This window comes from Tauraco erythrolophus, unplaced genomic scaffold (assembly GCF_009769465.1).
Source record: "Tauraco erythrolophus isolate bTauEry1 unplaced genomic scaffold, bTauEry1.pri scaffold_63_arrow_ctg1, whole genome shotgun sequence".
Taxonomy (NCBI): domain Eukaryota; kingdom Metazoa; phylum Chordata; class Aves; order Musophagiformes; family Musophagidae; genus Tauraco; species Tauraco erythrolophus.
In genome coordinates, this window is record NW_028238631.1 from 119,010 (window position 1) to 132,451 (window position 13,442).

The 13,442-nt window shown below is 66.4% G+C and overlaps 1 protein-coding gene across 1 annotated transcript in view; it reads right to left on the reverse strand.

Annotated features, from left to right (window-relative positions):
* The window catches only part of LOC147525806 (dedicator of cytokinesis protein 2-like), a 74,073-nt gene that overhangs the window by 12,415 nt on the left and 48,216 nt on the right, over positions 1 to 13,442 (reverse strand). The window lies entirely within an intron of this gene.

The window sequence follows — 13,442 nt, forward strand, 5'->3', positions numbered from 1 at the left end:
ATCACCGCGCAGACCTCCGCCAGAGCCGCACACAAACCAACCCAGGCACCCTTGGCAGTGCCGCGGTGTGCTGGGGGCGGGCAGAGCCCGGGACTGGGCAGGTCACTCCAGCGCAGTGGGAAGCCCAGCGCGGCCGGTGCTGAGAGGGGGCAACTGTTGGGCTGCGAGAGCACCCAACGCTTCCCAGTATTGGGAAGCTTGTTGGAGCCCCCAACACAAGAAGGACATGGACCAGCTGGAGAGGGTCCAGAGGAGGGCCACGAAGATGATAAGAGGGCTGGAGCACCTTTCCTATGAGGACAGGCTGAAAGAGTTGGGGCTGTTCAGCCTGGAGAAGAGGAGGCTCCGGGGTGACCTTATAGCGGTCTTCCAGTACCTCAAGGGGGCCTACAAGAAAGATGGGGAGAGGCTGTTCAGGAGGGCCAGTTGTGATAGGACAAGGGGTAATGGTTTTAAATAGAGGGAGGTAGATTCAGATTGGATATTAGGAAAAAATTTTTTACCATGAGAGTGGTAGAACACTGGAACAGGTTGCCCAGAGAGGTGGTGGATGCTCCATCCCTGGAGACATTCAAGGCCAGGTTGGACGAGGCCCTGAGCAACCTGATCTAGTTGGAGATACCCCTGTTTGTTGCAGGGGGGTTGGACTAGATGACCTTTGAAGGTCCCTTCCAGCCCTAACCATTCTATGATTCTATGATTCTATGATTAAAGAGCCGGTTCCCAGCAGTGTCCAGGGCAGCCCATGCGTGCCTGCTCAGCTGGGAAGCTGTCCCGGGGTTGCGCCCAGGACTGGAAACTGTGGGAAAGAGCAGCTATTTCTGAGGGTGAGGGCAGGAGGATGCATTGTCTGGCAGGCTCAGGAGGAGCGAAGGCCCTGCTGCACCCCAGTGTCACCAGCTTTGTGGGTGGCTTCAGGTGCCAACCCTTCCCTGGTGACTGCCACACCGCGAGGGCACCGCGGGGTGCTGAGCACCACTGCCGGTCTCGGCTGCGCAGGAGCAGCGGGAAGGCACAGACCGACGCAGGCACCTTCCAGCCCTGGCAGCTCAGCTGCTGCCGGAGCTTCCTCCCGGCTCGCTCCCTCCGGCATTCCCTCGCTCTGTGGCAGGGATGGAGCCCTGTTGCGGCCCCAGCACAGCTCTCACCAGCTGCACAGAGCAGCCAGTGGAGGGGGGTTCCAAGGCCAAAGGGGACAGCCCAGGGCCACTCGGCTGCTGCCTGTGACCAAGGGCCCCGGGATCGCCCCCCTGGGCAGCCCCGGCAGCGGGGCTGGGGGAGCTCCTCGGGAAGGGCTGCAGCAGGCGGCAGGGATGGCTGCGGAGAAGTGCTGCGCCCCGCGGACAGCCCTGGCCTGCACCAAGCGCGCAGGCAGGTTTGCAGGGAATTATCTTTTGAGAAGCAAAGGAATAAAACCCCAATAAATCACAGTCCTTTTAGCAACAAAGCGAAGCCACAGACCTGAGGCTTCCCTGCGGAACGCCAGCGTGCAGCAGGGCCAGCAGTGCCTGCATGCGGGGAGCCCATGCAGGCAGCCACAGCGATCCTGGAGAGACATCCAGGTTTCCAGCTGCCCACGGCTGCCTGCACGAGTCCAAGCGAGTTCAACTTGCCCACAAAGCTGGAGGGAAGTCCTTCCTCACTGTGCAGCATGGCCCGCTTCCAGGACTCAGCTCAGGAGCGTGAGATGCCCCGGGGGATGCCCTGCCTGCAAGGGAGCAAGCACCATGTGCCAGCAGAGTGGGGAAAGTGCCACAAATCCACCTCATTCCCTGAGCATCCGTGTGTGCAACGTCACAGAACCCTGTTCTCAGGAGAGACCCTGTGGTGGGAGCCGGGGTCGCCTTCACCACTGAGCGAGCCCGGCCGTGGGGCTCACCAGGGCAGAGCAGGAGCAGCCTGAGCCTTCGCTGAGGTTCTGGGGGGCCTTTTCTCATCCACCAGCCAGGGCTGGACGTCACCCACCACCACCAGTACAGTACAGCCCCGTGGGTAATGTGGGGCAGGGCAGGAAGGCGACAGGAAGAAACTTGCAGCAAGCCTGTCTGTTCTGGAGATTTGATGGGACCAATCATCTGGAAAGAGCTGTTCTGGTGGCTGCTGGAGTTAGATCCAGGTGAACTCTCTGCACCGCCTGCTACACCTTCTTCAAGGGAAACCGTATTCACATTTAAATTACATTACTGGGAGCCACACAGCCAGGCACGACCACACACAGGGATGTGGTTTGTTCTGTGGATGGCATGGGGAATGGCCCAGGGATAGCCTGGCTCAGCACGTGGCCCTAAAACCCACTGGGTGGTCACAGAGACGAGCAGACCCAGCCAGCCTCCAGCCGAGCCACAGTCCCACCATCCAGCACTTCCCGGAGCCAGCGCAGCCCCAGCCCAGCCCCAGCCCGGCTGGCACACCGGGCACCCGGCAGGGCTGCGGGCACAACACGTTCAAAACCGGAGGAGAGGCTCTGTGGTCCCCGGGGGGATGCTGCACTCCTGCTCCCCAGCTCGGGGACCCCGGGCAGCCCCTGCCCGGAGCTGCGGCGTGCGTGCCTCCGGCCGCCCCGCAGCCCTGCCAGGTGCACGGACCGGCTTCCCCCGGTGCCCACGGCCGCGCTGCCGCCGCACCCCCAGCCCCGGCGCGGGCAGGGGCTTTTCCCGGCCCCGCGCAGCTGCTCCTGGGCCCAGCGGCGCTGCTGGGCCGGGACGGGCAGGGGGTTGGCGGGGGGACGGGCTGTGCCCCACCATGTGCCCAGCACCGAGCACCGGACTGGGCACGGCGCCTGCACACTCCGCGGCGGGCGCTGCCCAGAGCCTCGGCGGTGCCAGTCCCTTCCTCCGCCCCGGCCCCCGGCCCCGGCCCCGGCCCGGCCCTCCCCGCCTGCCCGACACCGCGGGGCAGCGCCGGGTGCCCGCGGTGCCAGAGAAGGAGCGCGGGGCCGGAGACTCGCGGCTCCGGGCGAGCAGCCATCGCACCGCCCGGGGGGCCCGGCCCGGGCAGGACCCGGCCGAGAGGCGGCAGGTACCGGTGATCCGGAACACGGCACGGGCATCCCGCGTCCCGCCGGCACCGCCGCCAGCGAACGCCCACCGGCTCACACCTCCGGCGCCGACACCGGCTCCGCTCCGCCCCGGCCCGGCCCCGCCTCCGCCGGCTCCGCCCCGGTACCGGCGAGCCCGCGCGGCTCCGCCCCGCCGTGCCCCGCGCCCGCCGCTGCCCGAGCCGCCGCCGCCGCCGCCGATCACCAGGTACCGGGCGGGCTGGGGAGCGGGGCCCCGATCGGCGGAGCGGGGCAGGGCGGTGGCCGGGCCGGGCTCGGTTCTGCGGGCATCGGCCCTGCAGCGCTCGCTCGCTGCGCACGGAGCGCCGCGGCGGCGGTACCCGGGCCGGGGCCGGAACCGGGTTCGGGATCGGGATCGGGACCCGGACCCCGGGCGGCGCGGCAGCCCCGCAGCCGGGGCGGGGGGACCCACGACCGGGGGCGCCGGCGCGGGGTGGGGACCCGGGGCGGAGACTCGGGAAGATGCGGAGACCCTGGGGCCAGGAACCGCGGAGCAGTACGGAGAGCCCCGAAACCGGGACCCCGCGGTGGTGCGGAGACCCCGGGGGCGCCGGGGCCGCACGGGCACCCGCGGCCGGGAGCCGGGCGCAGCGGCCCGCGGGGTGCGGGGGGGCCGGTGGGGCCGGGGCAAGGAGCCGGGCTGGGCGGGCGTGGGGCGAACTGCGGTGCCCGGGCGGCCGCGCTCCGTCCTCCCCGCCGGCGGAGCGCGGTGCCCGGCCCCGAGCGGCCTCGGCCGCCCCGGCGCCCCGTGCTCCCGGCGGCCGCAGCGCTCCGCGGGTCTCTCCTCTTCTGCCCCGCCGCCGAGCAGGAGCTGCCCGGGGAAGGGCGGGAGCCACGGGGCCGGTGGCACCCGGCACCCAAGTGGCTGGTGGCACCCCACACCGCGCACCCTGTGCCAGGCACCCTGCACCGGGCACCCCGCACCGAGCAAGCCGCAGGCTGCCGTGGCCGCGGTCCCCGGGGGACGCGGCCGTGCTGGAGGCGGTGGGCAGCCGAGGGAGACAGATCTGTGCCGAGAGCCGCTGTGTTAGAGGGGCCGAAGACCCCCCAGGGTCAGGCCCCTGTGCTGCAGCCCCCCGCCCCGCTCTTGCCTGCCCGGCTGTGCCGCCCCGGCCCGCGGCACCTCCGCTCGCCGAGCGGCTCCGTGCGGGAGCTGCGCCCCGGTAGCGGCCGTGCCGGCCGCCGCTCCGCTCCCCCCCCGGTAGGAGACGCGTCCGTCCGCCGGGGCTGCGCTTGGCTGCCAGGCGCACGCCCGCGATCCCGGGGCTGTCACTCCGGGCACCGCACGCCGCGCTGACGCCGGCCGAGGGCTCCGGCCCCCGGTGCTCTCGGCGGCTCCCGGCGCCGCGCGCTGCCCTCCAGGCCCCGGTGCTGCCGCGGGGCTTCGGCGGCCGCGGGGGCTGGAGCGGAGCCGGGCGCAGCCTCCGCTGCTGCCCGTAGCAGAGGAAGAGGAAGGCGCCGGTTTCGGGGCCGCTCCAGCCCCTCTCGCCCCCGCGGGCGCGCACGCACAGGCGGTTAGAGCCGCGGCTCCCGGCGGGAGCGCGGGGGCAGCCCGGAGGTCTCCCCGGAGCCGGTTTTCCGTTCGGAGCACGCGGCGGACACGTATGAGTAACCGCCGGGACCCGGGCTGCGCCGGGCTGCCCGCCCTCTCCGCGCCGGCTCGCAGCTCCCGGTGGCCTCGTCCCCTCCCGGGGGGCTCGGGAGCGGAGCGATCCCCTCCCGGGGGGCTCGGGAGCGGAGCGAGCCCCTCGGGCAGCCGCGGCAGGGGACGCTGGGGGCGGCCGGCCGCGCTCCCTCCCTGCCGGTGCTGCCCCGGAGAGCGGCCGGGGACGCGGCCACCGGGCAGAGCCGGGCTCCGGCGGGCGCCCGCCGTCCCTTTCCCGGCGTGTCTCCTCTCTGCGGGAAGCGTTCGGTCCTTCCAGCGCGCTCGTAGCAGCGGAGTGGCTTTAAACGCAGAAGCTCCTTTAGACTGAGGTTATCTTCTCTATGAATTATAATTATTATAATTATTTAATAGCATGGTGGCATCCAGAGGCCACAAATAATTAGTGGGTCTGTTCCCTTCTGTAGTCACAATACTACTTCAGTCCGAGCTGGTGCTTTTGGACAGGGTCTCCCTTGCGTGTTCACAAAGATGGTCCGTATCATCCTGGCCGTGTGGTGGGTGGGGAAACCGAGGCACACGGCAAAGAAAGGCGTTTGCTAATTCCTAAATCCCCCCGGTAGCCAGTGTTGTCTAAAGCGCGTAAAGATAAAGAGGGGGCGGCTGCTGGATGGCGTTGGGAATCCACTTAAAGGCAGGAATTTGTATTCTGGAACGCCATTCTCCCTGTCTGTGCCGGGAGGCTGCAGCCGCAGAGGCCTCCGGTGCTGGCTGCCAGGACCGGGGCCGGGCGAGCGCCGGCGGGACAGAGGGCTGCCCAGCGGGGGTGGACGACGGTGCTGGGGGGCACGGCCTGCCCCCGGGGCCAAGCCCCTGGGAGCCTGGACTGCTGTGCGCAGGGTGGACCAGGGCGCTGCGGTTGCCTCTGGGAACTGCTGGGCAGCAAAGCCTTCCTCGCTTTTTCCAGAAGGGTGCTTTGTCGACAGCTTGTGGCTTTCTAATAAGATTTCTGGCATGCGGAGGAGCACACGGAGTCCCAGTCTGTCAGGGCTCCCCAGCCTGGCGGCTGCTCCGCTCACTGGGGCAGTTTGGCTCCAGATGGGTGCCTGAGCGCCTTTCTCTGGGAGGTGAGACGTTCCTCCCCGGGAAGGCACGGAGCTGCAGGAAGTCTTGTGATGAGCTGCGTCTCCTGTGGCCAAAAGCCTTTGGGCTGTGTCCTGTTTCCCTTGTCCCGTAATCACTGCAGGAATACCCCGTGTCGGACATGCCGGCAGAGCCCACGTGCTTCGGTGCTGGGCACCAGCTGAGCTCTCCCGCTCTCTGGGCTGGATCTCCGCGTCGAGCGTTTTCCCACATCCGTGTGGCTGTGCAAGGTGACTCTGGGACACGGAGGAACGTGATATTGCCCACACCACGTTTGCTGGGAAGGAAGCAGCCAAACAAGGTGTTTGCTTCCCCCCCGTGGTCTCTTCCGTGGCCCTCGGGAAAGGTGCTGAGCCGCAGTGCCCAGCAGCAGCTGCGGGCGCTCGCCTGCTCTTCCACCGGGGCGGCGGAGGGAAGGCTTGGGCCATGAAACAAACTCCTCCTGACCTCATCCCATTCCGCGCAGGCTGCCTGCCACGGTCTGCCCGTGCTCCCCCGGGAGGTCACCCTACCTCTCCGTGTGTCACTTAAAATGGTGATATCAGTGCTCCTCTGCCTGGCAAAGAGAGGCGGGAAAGCAAACGGGTCGCAGTGAGAACAGAGACACTACTGTCATGACAGCCGTATTAGCATCCACGGGAGACAGAGGAATAATTTGGCTTCTGCAGGCTTCTGAGGGCTTTGTGCAAAGGCTTTGTACTTCCCTGTGTCTCCTGACCACGTAAAGTCTCCATCTGACAGCACCAGCGCGTCTGCAGTTCGAAGGGAGAGGAGCAAGGCAAGCCAGAGTCCATGACCTCTGCGTGCCGGGAGGAGGAGGATGTTGTTGCTTCTTCCCCGATTGATGGGATGCCTTCCACGGGGTATTAGCTGTGGTGTCTGTGCTGAGGGTGGCCAGGAGCCTCCGGCAGCCCTGGAGAGGTGCCCGCAGGGCACCCGGGGGCACCGGTGCTGCGGGCAGGCGGGTAGCGGGGACTCCCCGCTCCAGCCGGGTGACAGGCGCCTTCTCCTGGGCCCTGTGGCTGGGAGAGTGACTAATTTTCCTGCAGAACATTTCAGCCAGTGACCTAAATAGGGATGCGCGCAGATCCCTTGGCTCGTGCGAGCTGCTGCTCACACCAGGCCCCGGCTGACACGGGGCAGAACCCATTGTTCTGTGATGCTCCCCTTCGCTGGGCGAAGCTCACGGGAGGTGTAGGGGGTGCTGGGGGTGCTGGGGGTGCTGCGGAGCACAGGGCACCCAGAGTGTTGCCCCAGCTGCAGGGACTGCGCCTGCCGCCCTGAGCCGGGCCAGCGCCGGTGTTCCTGGTGGAGCCCCTGCGTGTCGGAGCAGAGCCTGAGACCTCACCTCGAACACTGCTGGAGGGAGGAGGCCGAGTGCTGCGGGTGTGGAGGGAGCCTGCGAGGATTGTCAGAGACACGGGAGCCGGTGTCGGGGGATGCTGGCAGAGCTGGACTTGCTGGGCACCGCAGAGTGTGGCCGGAGGAAGAACGTGTGTCCACGCTGAGAACGCACGAGGGCTGAACGCCGAGGAGGGAGAAGAGCTGTTCCAGCGGAAGCTCTGTACTGGCAGGAGCACAGTCGGATGGAAACTGGCCGTGATTAAGTGCCTGCAGGAAGTGAGGAGGTCTGTGAGGCTCCGAGCAGCCGGGCCCTGGAAGAGTCTCCAAGAGAACAGCAAGGGTCGGGCATGAGCTGGCTTCGCGGTGGAGCTTCCTCAGCGAGGAACCGGATTTCGGGTTTGCCAGCTGCCCGAGGAGATGCTCTCAGTCCTCTGTCCTCAGGTCCCACAGATGCTCCAATCCAAGTACAAACGTGCCGAGTCCTCTCAGAGCCAAAGCGGGATTAAGCTCCGCTGGTGAGCGACGTGTCGTGAGCCTGGCTCCTGCCCAGTCCTCCACCGAGAGCAAACGCCTCATCCTCCAGTGCCGCCCCTCCCAGCACCAGCAGCACCTCTTCCCTTTCCAGAGGTCAGGAAAAGCAAAGGTTTTGTCCCAAGAGGAGCCTTTGTACCCAGCGAGTGGAGCTGGGTAATTAGCTGTTCTCTTCTGCAGTTCCAGGAGAATATGACTTCCTCTCTCATAAATCTAATCTCCTGGGTTCCTGCATCTTGAGAAGATTTATGTGTCTGCTCTGGTTTTCCCTCTGCCACAGTCAGTACCAGGAGGACGAGGTGGAGGACAAGCGGAGAAGGGGCCAAAGGTGGCTGGGGGCGGGCAGGGCTGTCACGAGGGTGGGGGGCAGCTGGACCCTTCATCGGTGCCTGCAGTCCCACTGGTCAGTGGCCATAGCTGGGCTCTGCTCAGCAGCCCTGGGCCAGTGTCTCCCACAGGACACCGACGTCCATGGAGTCAGGAGGAAGAGCTGAGCTGGGCCTTGCTGCCCCAGAGGAGGAGGCGGCAGGCAGCTGGAGGCTTTCCCTCCGCTCTGCAGGATTTTTGGTGGATGCAGGTAACTTTCTGGACAGGATGGTGTGAAAGATGGCTCTGTCCCTCTGAGACAGCCCATGAGAGGTGAGTCTCGAGATAGAAAACCAGAAGATTTAATGCCTCCCTCTCACAAAATTCACCAGTCCCGGTGCCAGTGGCTCCCCACGGGCGATGCACGAGCCCTTTCCAGGCTGCAGGTGGGAGCTGACAGCACAGCGGCACAGCACGGGCTGCTGATGCAGGACCAGGTTTTGGATCCCACCATCCAAAGCGGCACGGCAGGTTCCTGGATGTGAAGGGCTCCGGGCTGGGGATGACAGCCGGGCTGACGCATGATTCAGAGCCCTGGCGCTGCTCACAAATCCCTGTCCTTCTGAGGAGCATCTGATGTTTGCGGGGAGCGAGGACAATCTGAGGACTGGGTGGGAGTTGGCCTCTGAAGTTCAGTGGCATCCGTGGCCAGGCCATAGGAAGACATCTCTGACGCCTCCTCGGCTCCTGGGCTCGTTCAGCGGAGAAGATGTCATTCCCACCCGCGCTGAGCATCCAACGGAACTGGAGAGCCCACCACTGAAGTGCCCGTGTCACCTACCGCCTTACAGTGGCGTTGTCTTGTCTGGTTTTCTCTATGCATCGTCTGATGTGACCTGCTGCCTCACCTCATTCACGTGCCCGTAATTCCCACATAAACTAGAGGACAAAAACACTCAGACCTTAAAAAATTGCCAAGATGGAGGATCCACCACCGTGCAGATCCTTTCCAAGCTGCTCCAGCGCCGGCTGGCCTCGCTGTTTCAGAAAGCCGCCCCGCTGCCTGTGCTGACCCCGACTTCCAGCCGCCGTGTTTTGCTGCCTTGGTCTCCTCGGCCGGAGAGGAGCCCGGGACCCTCCTGCCCAGTGTCCGCTCCATGCTCCTCTCCTGGCTCTGTGTTTGTCTTTTTCCATTTCCTTCCTCGCCCTTCTCCCAGCCTTGGTATAATCCGCACGTTTCCTCAGCGCTGAGTTTTCTCCAGTGAGGTGGGTGAGCGCCAGCGCCGGTGCGGGGCCCGGCTGCCCCTCCGCAGGACCTGGGCAGCGCACGGCTAATTGGCCGTGATGGCTGGATGATTATGTCTTGAGACATGCTGGTTAGCCAGTTTCTGATCCATTTAATGCGTGCCACATTGCTTTCGTATTGTCCTGCCTTCTTCGTCAAAATGTCAAATGCCTCACAGAAATCCACGTCTGCTCCGTCGAGGCTTTTACCTCCATCGACCAAACTTGGAACCGCATAAAGCAAATTGGTTCGATGAGCCGTGTTCTCCGTGGCCCTGTGCTCGCTGGCATGGCTGGGACACGCTGCTGTCCTTCAGCTGTTATTAGTCAAGCTCTGAGCCCATTCCCGTGCCGCTGCCCCCGTCCGGCCTCGGGCTGGTGGTCGCATGGCCAGTGCCAGCCCACCTGCACCCTCCTGACCTCCCACGCTGGGGCTCTGCTGCTGCCCCGTCCCAAGCACCCGGGCTTTCCCAAGGCTGCTCTCCACCAACGTGCCCCAGGGAGGACCCCAACGTCCTCTGAGCCCCAGGGCTCAGCCTCCCGGCGCCTGCTCCAGCCTCAGGAGGCCGCGCAGCCATGGTCCCAGTGAGCACTGGCAGGGCAGGCAGGAGCCGTGGGCAGGGCTCCCCGCTCCTGACCGCTGGCAGAGATCTCCCGAGAGCCGTCTGCACAGGACACCCGGGGACGAGCATCAGCCATGACGCGGTAGCTGGGACATGTCTCCTTCCGCCATCCCCTCCCCTGCCCTCCTCTGTCCCCGATCCCCATCGTCCCCCAGGAGAGAGGAGCTACCGCAGCCCTGCGGTGCTGGTGGACCAGACCCTGGAAGGGGCTGCTGCGGGTTCAGGAGCTCGGAGCATTTCAGTTGCACAGCACCTTGTCTCGGTGCTGTCTCCCGACAGCCCTCGGCACTGCGGGACCGGCCAGAGCCACGTGTCCCATGTTTGGGGCAGGGTGGCAATAGCAGGAGGTGTCCCTGCTGCTGCTTCTCCAGCCCGACAGCCCAGGTCCCTGGGCTGGGGTGCCCACGGGGGAGCTGGTGGGGCATGGGAAGGTGAGCGGGGAGCGTGGTTGTGTGCTGGACACACAGTGCATCGGCTGCAGTACCGAATCCGAGGGGGGCGTGGGTGAGCGTGTGGCCCCGGGAACGGGGGGGGCTGAGCACCACTTCCCAGTAGAAATGCTTGAGGATAGCAGCTGGAAAACCCTGGTGTGGCTGGGTGCCTCTGCTTCCTGCACAAGCCCTTCCTGTGCACCCATGATGTCTCTGGAGCCACGCTTCCAGAGGGATCCACTGGCAGAGCGATTTCCTCGGATTCAGCTCCGGTACGAGGGGGCCCATCAGACACCGCAGCTGCTGGGTCGCACAGTCCCAGTTCCGTCCCACAGTAGGACCGGGCACAGCGCAAACGGCACCGGAGCGCAGCACTACATCTAACCGTGCCGTGCGGCGTCCGTGGAGAGACGAGTGGGAGGTCCGCGCTTTCGGCGTCTGACATCCTCAGAGCCGTTCCCAAATGGAGTTCGCGCATGTATAATTTATGGACTTTTTCCTTGTCCTTGTGGCTTGTCTGTGATCTCTCCAGCGGTGGGTTCGGGAGGCAGAGGGTGCCTCGGCGGAGGCCCCCCTGACTGGCAGCTTCACGTTTGCAGCCGAGGCACCGGAACAGCCTCGTGCCGCTCTGCCGGGGGCCACGTCTGCTCTCGGACCCTGCCGGGAGCGCTCATGCCCCGCGCTCGGCTGTCGGAGCAGCTCCGGGCACCCTCTGCCCCATGCCTGTTGGCGCTCTCGGTAAGGAAGCCCCCGGGGCCGGCTGGCCACATGTGGGCTGCCTTCTGGCCACGCCGGTCCCGAGCCATGCTCGGCGTGTTGGCACAGACGCAGCCAGGGATGCTGAAGCGGAACCCGGGTGGAGGGTACCAAGCTCTGGGCACCGGCTGCCGCTGCGGCACGAGCGGGGAGAGATGACCCCACGGCTGGGGCAGGGGCTTGCCTCGCAGCCCCTCGCCATCCTGGCGGGTGCCGGCACTGCCAACGTGGGGCTGCTCCTGGGCTCGCACGCAGCCTGTAGCGAGCGCGGGGCACGGGGCCAGTGCGCTGGCTCCGTCCCCACGCCAGCTCTCTCCTCCGCCTGTTGCTGCCCATACTAACGAGGTGCCCCATCGCTCTGCTGTGTCTCCGTCGCGTCCTGCCTCACAAACATCTCCCGGCGTCTGGGCACGGCTCCAAGCTCGGGAAGGAACGCGTCGGGCGGCTGAGTGGCGCGTGGAGCAGCATCCCGACAAGGGCTGGGCAGGGGGTGCGGAGGCGCCAGGGCGCGCGGTGGTGGGGTGGGGGCTGGGAGGGCTGCGCTGGGGCGGTGGGTGGCTGGTGGCCTGGGGAAGTGCCGGGCACCAGCGTGCTTGGCACTCCGGGAAGTTTGCTCATTACCAGCGCAGGGTGACTCCAGGCCGCTGCGCTGAGTCAGCGCTTCGTTACGGCAGGAGCAAGGCAAGACGGCGAGGGGGGTCGGGGGAGCTGGCAGGTGCCGTGTGCCCATCCGCAGCGAGGGCAGGAGGGCTGCGGAGCCCGTCTCGGTGTGCTGAGGAGGGCGCGGGGGCACCGCGGGAGCAGTGGGCTGCGGTCCAGGCAGGGCAGGGGCTGCCGGTGCCAGCCACAGGGATGCAGGATGTGGGATATGGTGGGCTGCAAGGACGTGAGTCCGTGCCGCGGGGGAGCCCCCATGCTCTGCTCCTCGCCTGCGCCGCAGGGACCTCTGGACGTGTGCAGACCTTGAATAGCGGGAGACTGAACTGCCCGGGCAAAGCAGCACCGCTGCCCGCAGGGGCTGGCATCGCTGTCTCAGCCACCCTGTCCCTGGTGTTGCTCCCCAAAATGAGCCGTTCGCTTCGTCTGCTCCCAGGGCATCCTGGGCAGGGCTCGTGGTGTGCCCCCCATGCTCCATGGTGTTGTATGCCCGGCAGTGTGATGGGTGGGCAGAGGCAGAGCAAGGTGGGCACAGGGGCTTGGTGCTGGTGGGGGGGTATGGCCAGGGCAGGGCTGCGGAGGGCGGTTTGCCCTGCCTGCACCAGGACAAGGAGCCCTGCATAACCGGGCTGGCAATGGCAGGGACGGGGATGTGGCTGGATGTGATCCCCTCTGGATGAGAGCCTCTGCTCAGGGGCAGGGGCACCCCCCAGGGCCTACCCCCAGGTCCTGCCCCTCTGCCGCTGGGGAGCACTGCTGGTGTCAGGGACGCGTCCCCTGGCACGAGCTGTGGCCTCAGCCCTGCAGCCAGGTGCCAGTGGTGGCCCTGCAAGTGGGAGCTGTGCCCGTGCCCGCGTGACGGGCAGAGATGTGCCATCAGCATGGGCAATGGTGGGAGGCGCGATGCCCCGGGGAGGCCTCGCTCTCTGGAGTCAGCCCTGCTGCAGCCTCCCTGTGCCACCACCCTGGGGCAGAGCCGGGGCTGAGCTGGAGACACTGGCGACCCTGCTTCTCTGTGGTGAGGGGCCAGGAGCCATCCCCCGGTCCCACCGAAGTCACTGTCTGAGCCACAACACCTCTTCTCCCTCTCGGTCGGTTCTCGCACGCCCGTGGTGGCTCAGCGTTCCCGAGCCACAGAATCACCCCCTGCCCATGGGGCAGGTCCCCTACGCTGGTGACCCAGCCAGCCCTGCCGCACTGCTGGCGGGTGCCATGCACAGAACGGGTCCCCTGTGCCCAGTCTGGTCGTGCCCCACACAGGACGGGTCCCCTGTGCCCACTCTAGCCCTGCCCCACACAGGACAGGTCCCCTGTGCCCAGTCCGGTCGTGCCCCACACAGGACGGGTCCCCTGTGCCCATTCTAGCCCTGCCCCACACAGGACGGGTCCCCTGTGCCCATTCTAGCCCTGCCCCACACAGGATGGGTCCGCTGCACCCACTCCAGCCCTGCCCCGCACCGTGTCCATCCCCACACAGAGCCGGTGTCCCGTGTACATGGCTGCCCCACATCCATCTGTCTTACGCAGGAGCCCCCCATGCCCAGCCCGGGTCTGCCCCGTGCCCACGCGCAGTGGTCCCCGTGCCTGCCCTGCGCCTGCCATCCGGCTGCCAGCGCCCTGGGAACACGAGGCACCAGCCCCAGCGAGGCAGAGCTATTTTTAACAGCTGCTTCTGCTTGATTTGAGCTGTGAACTCGAAACGTGTT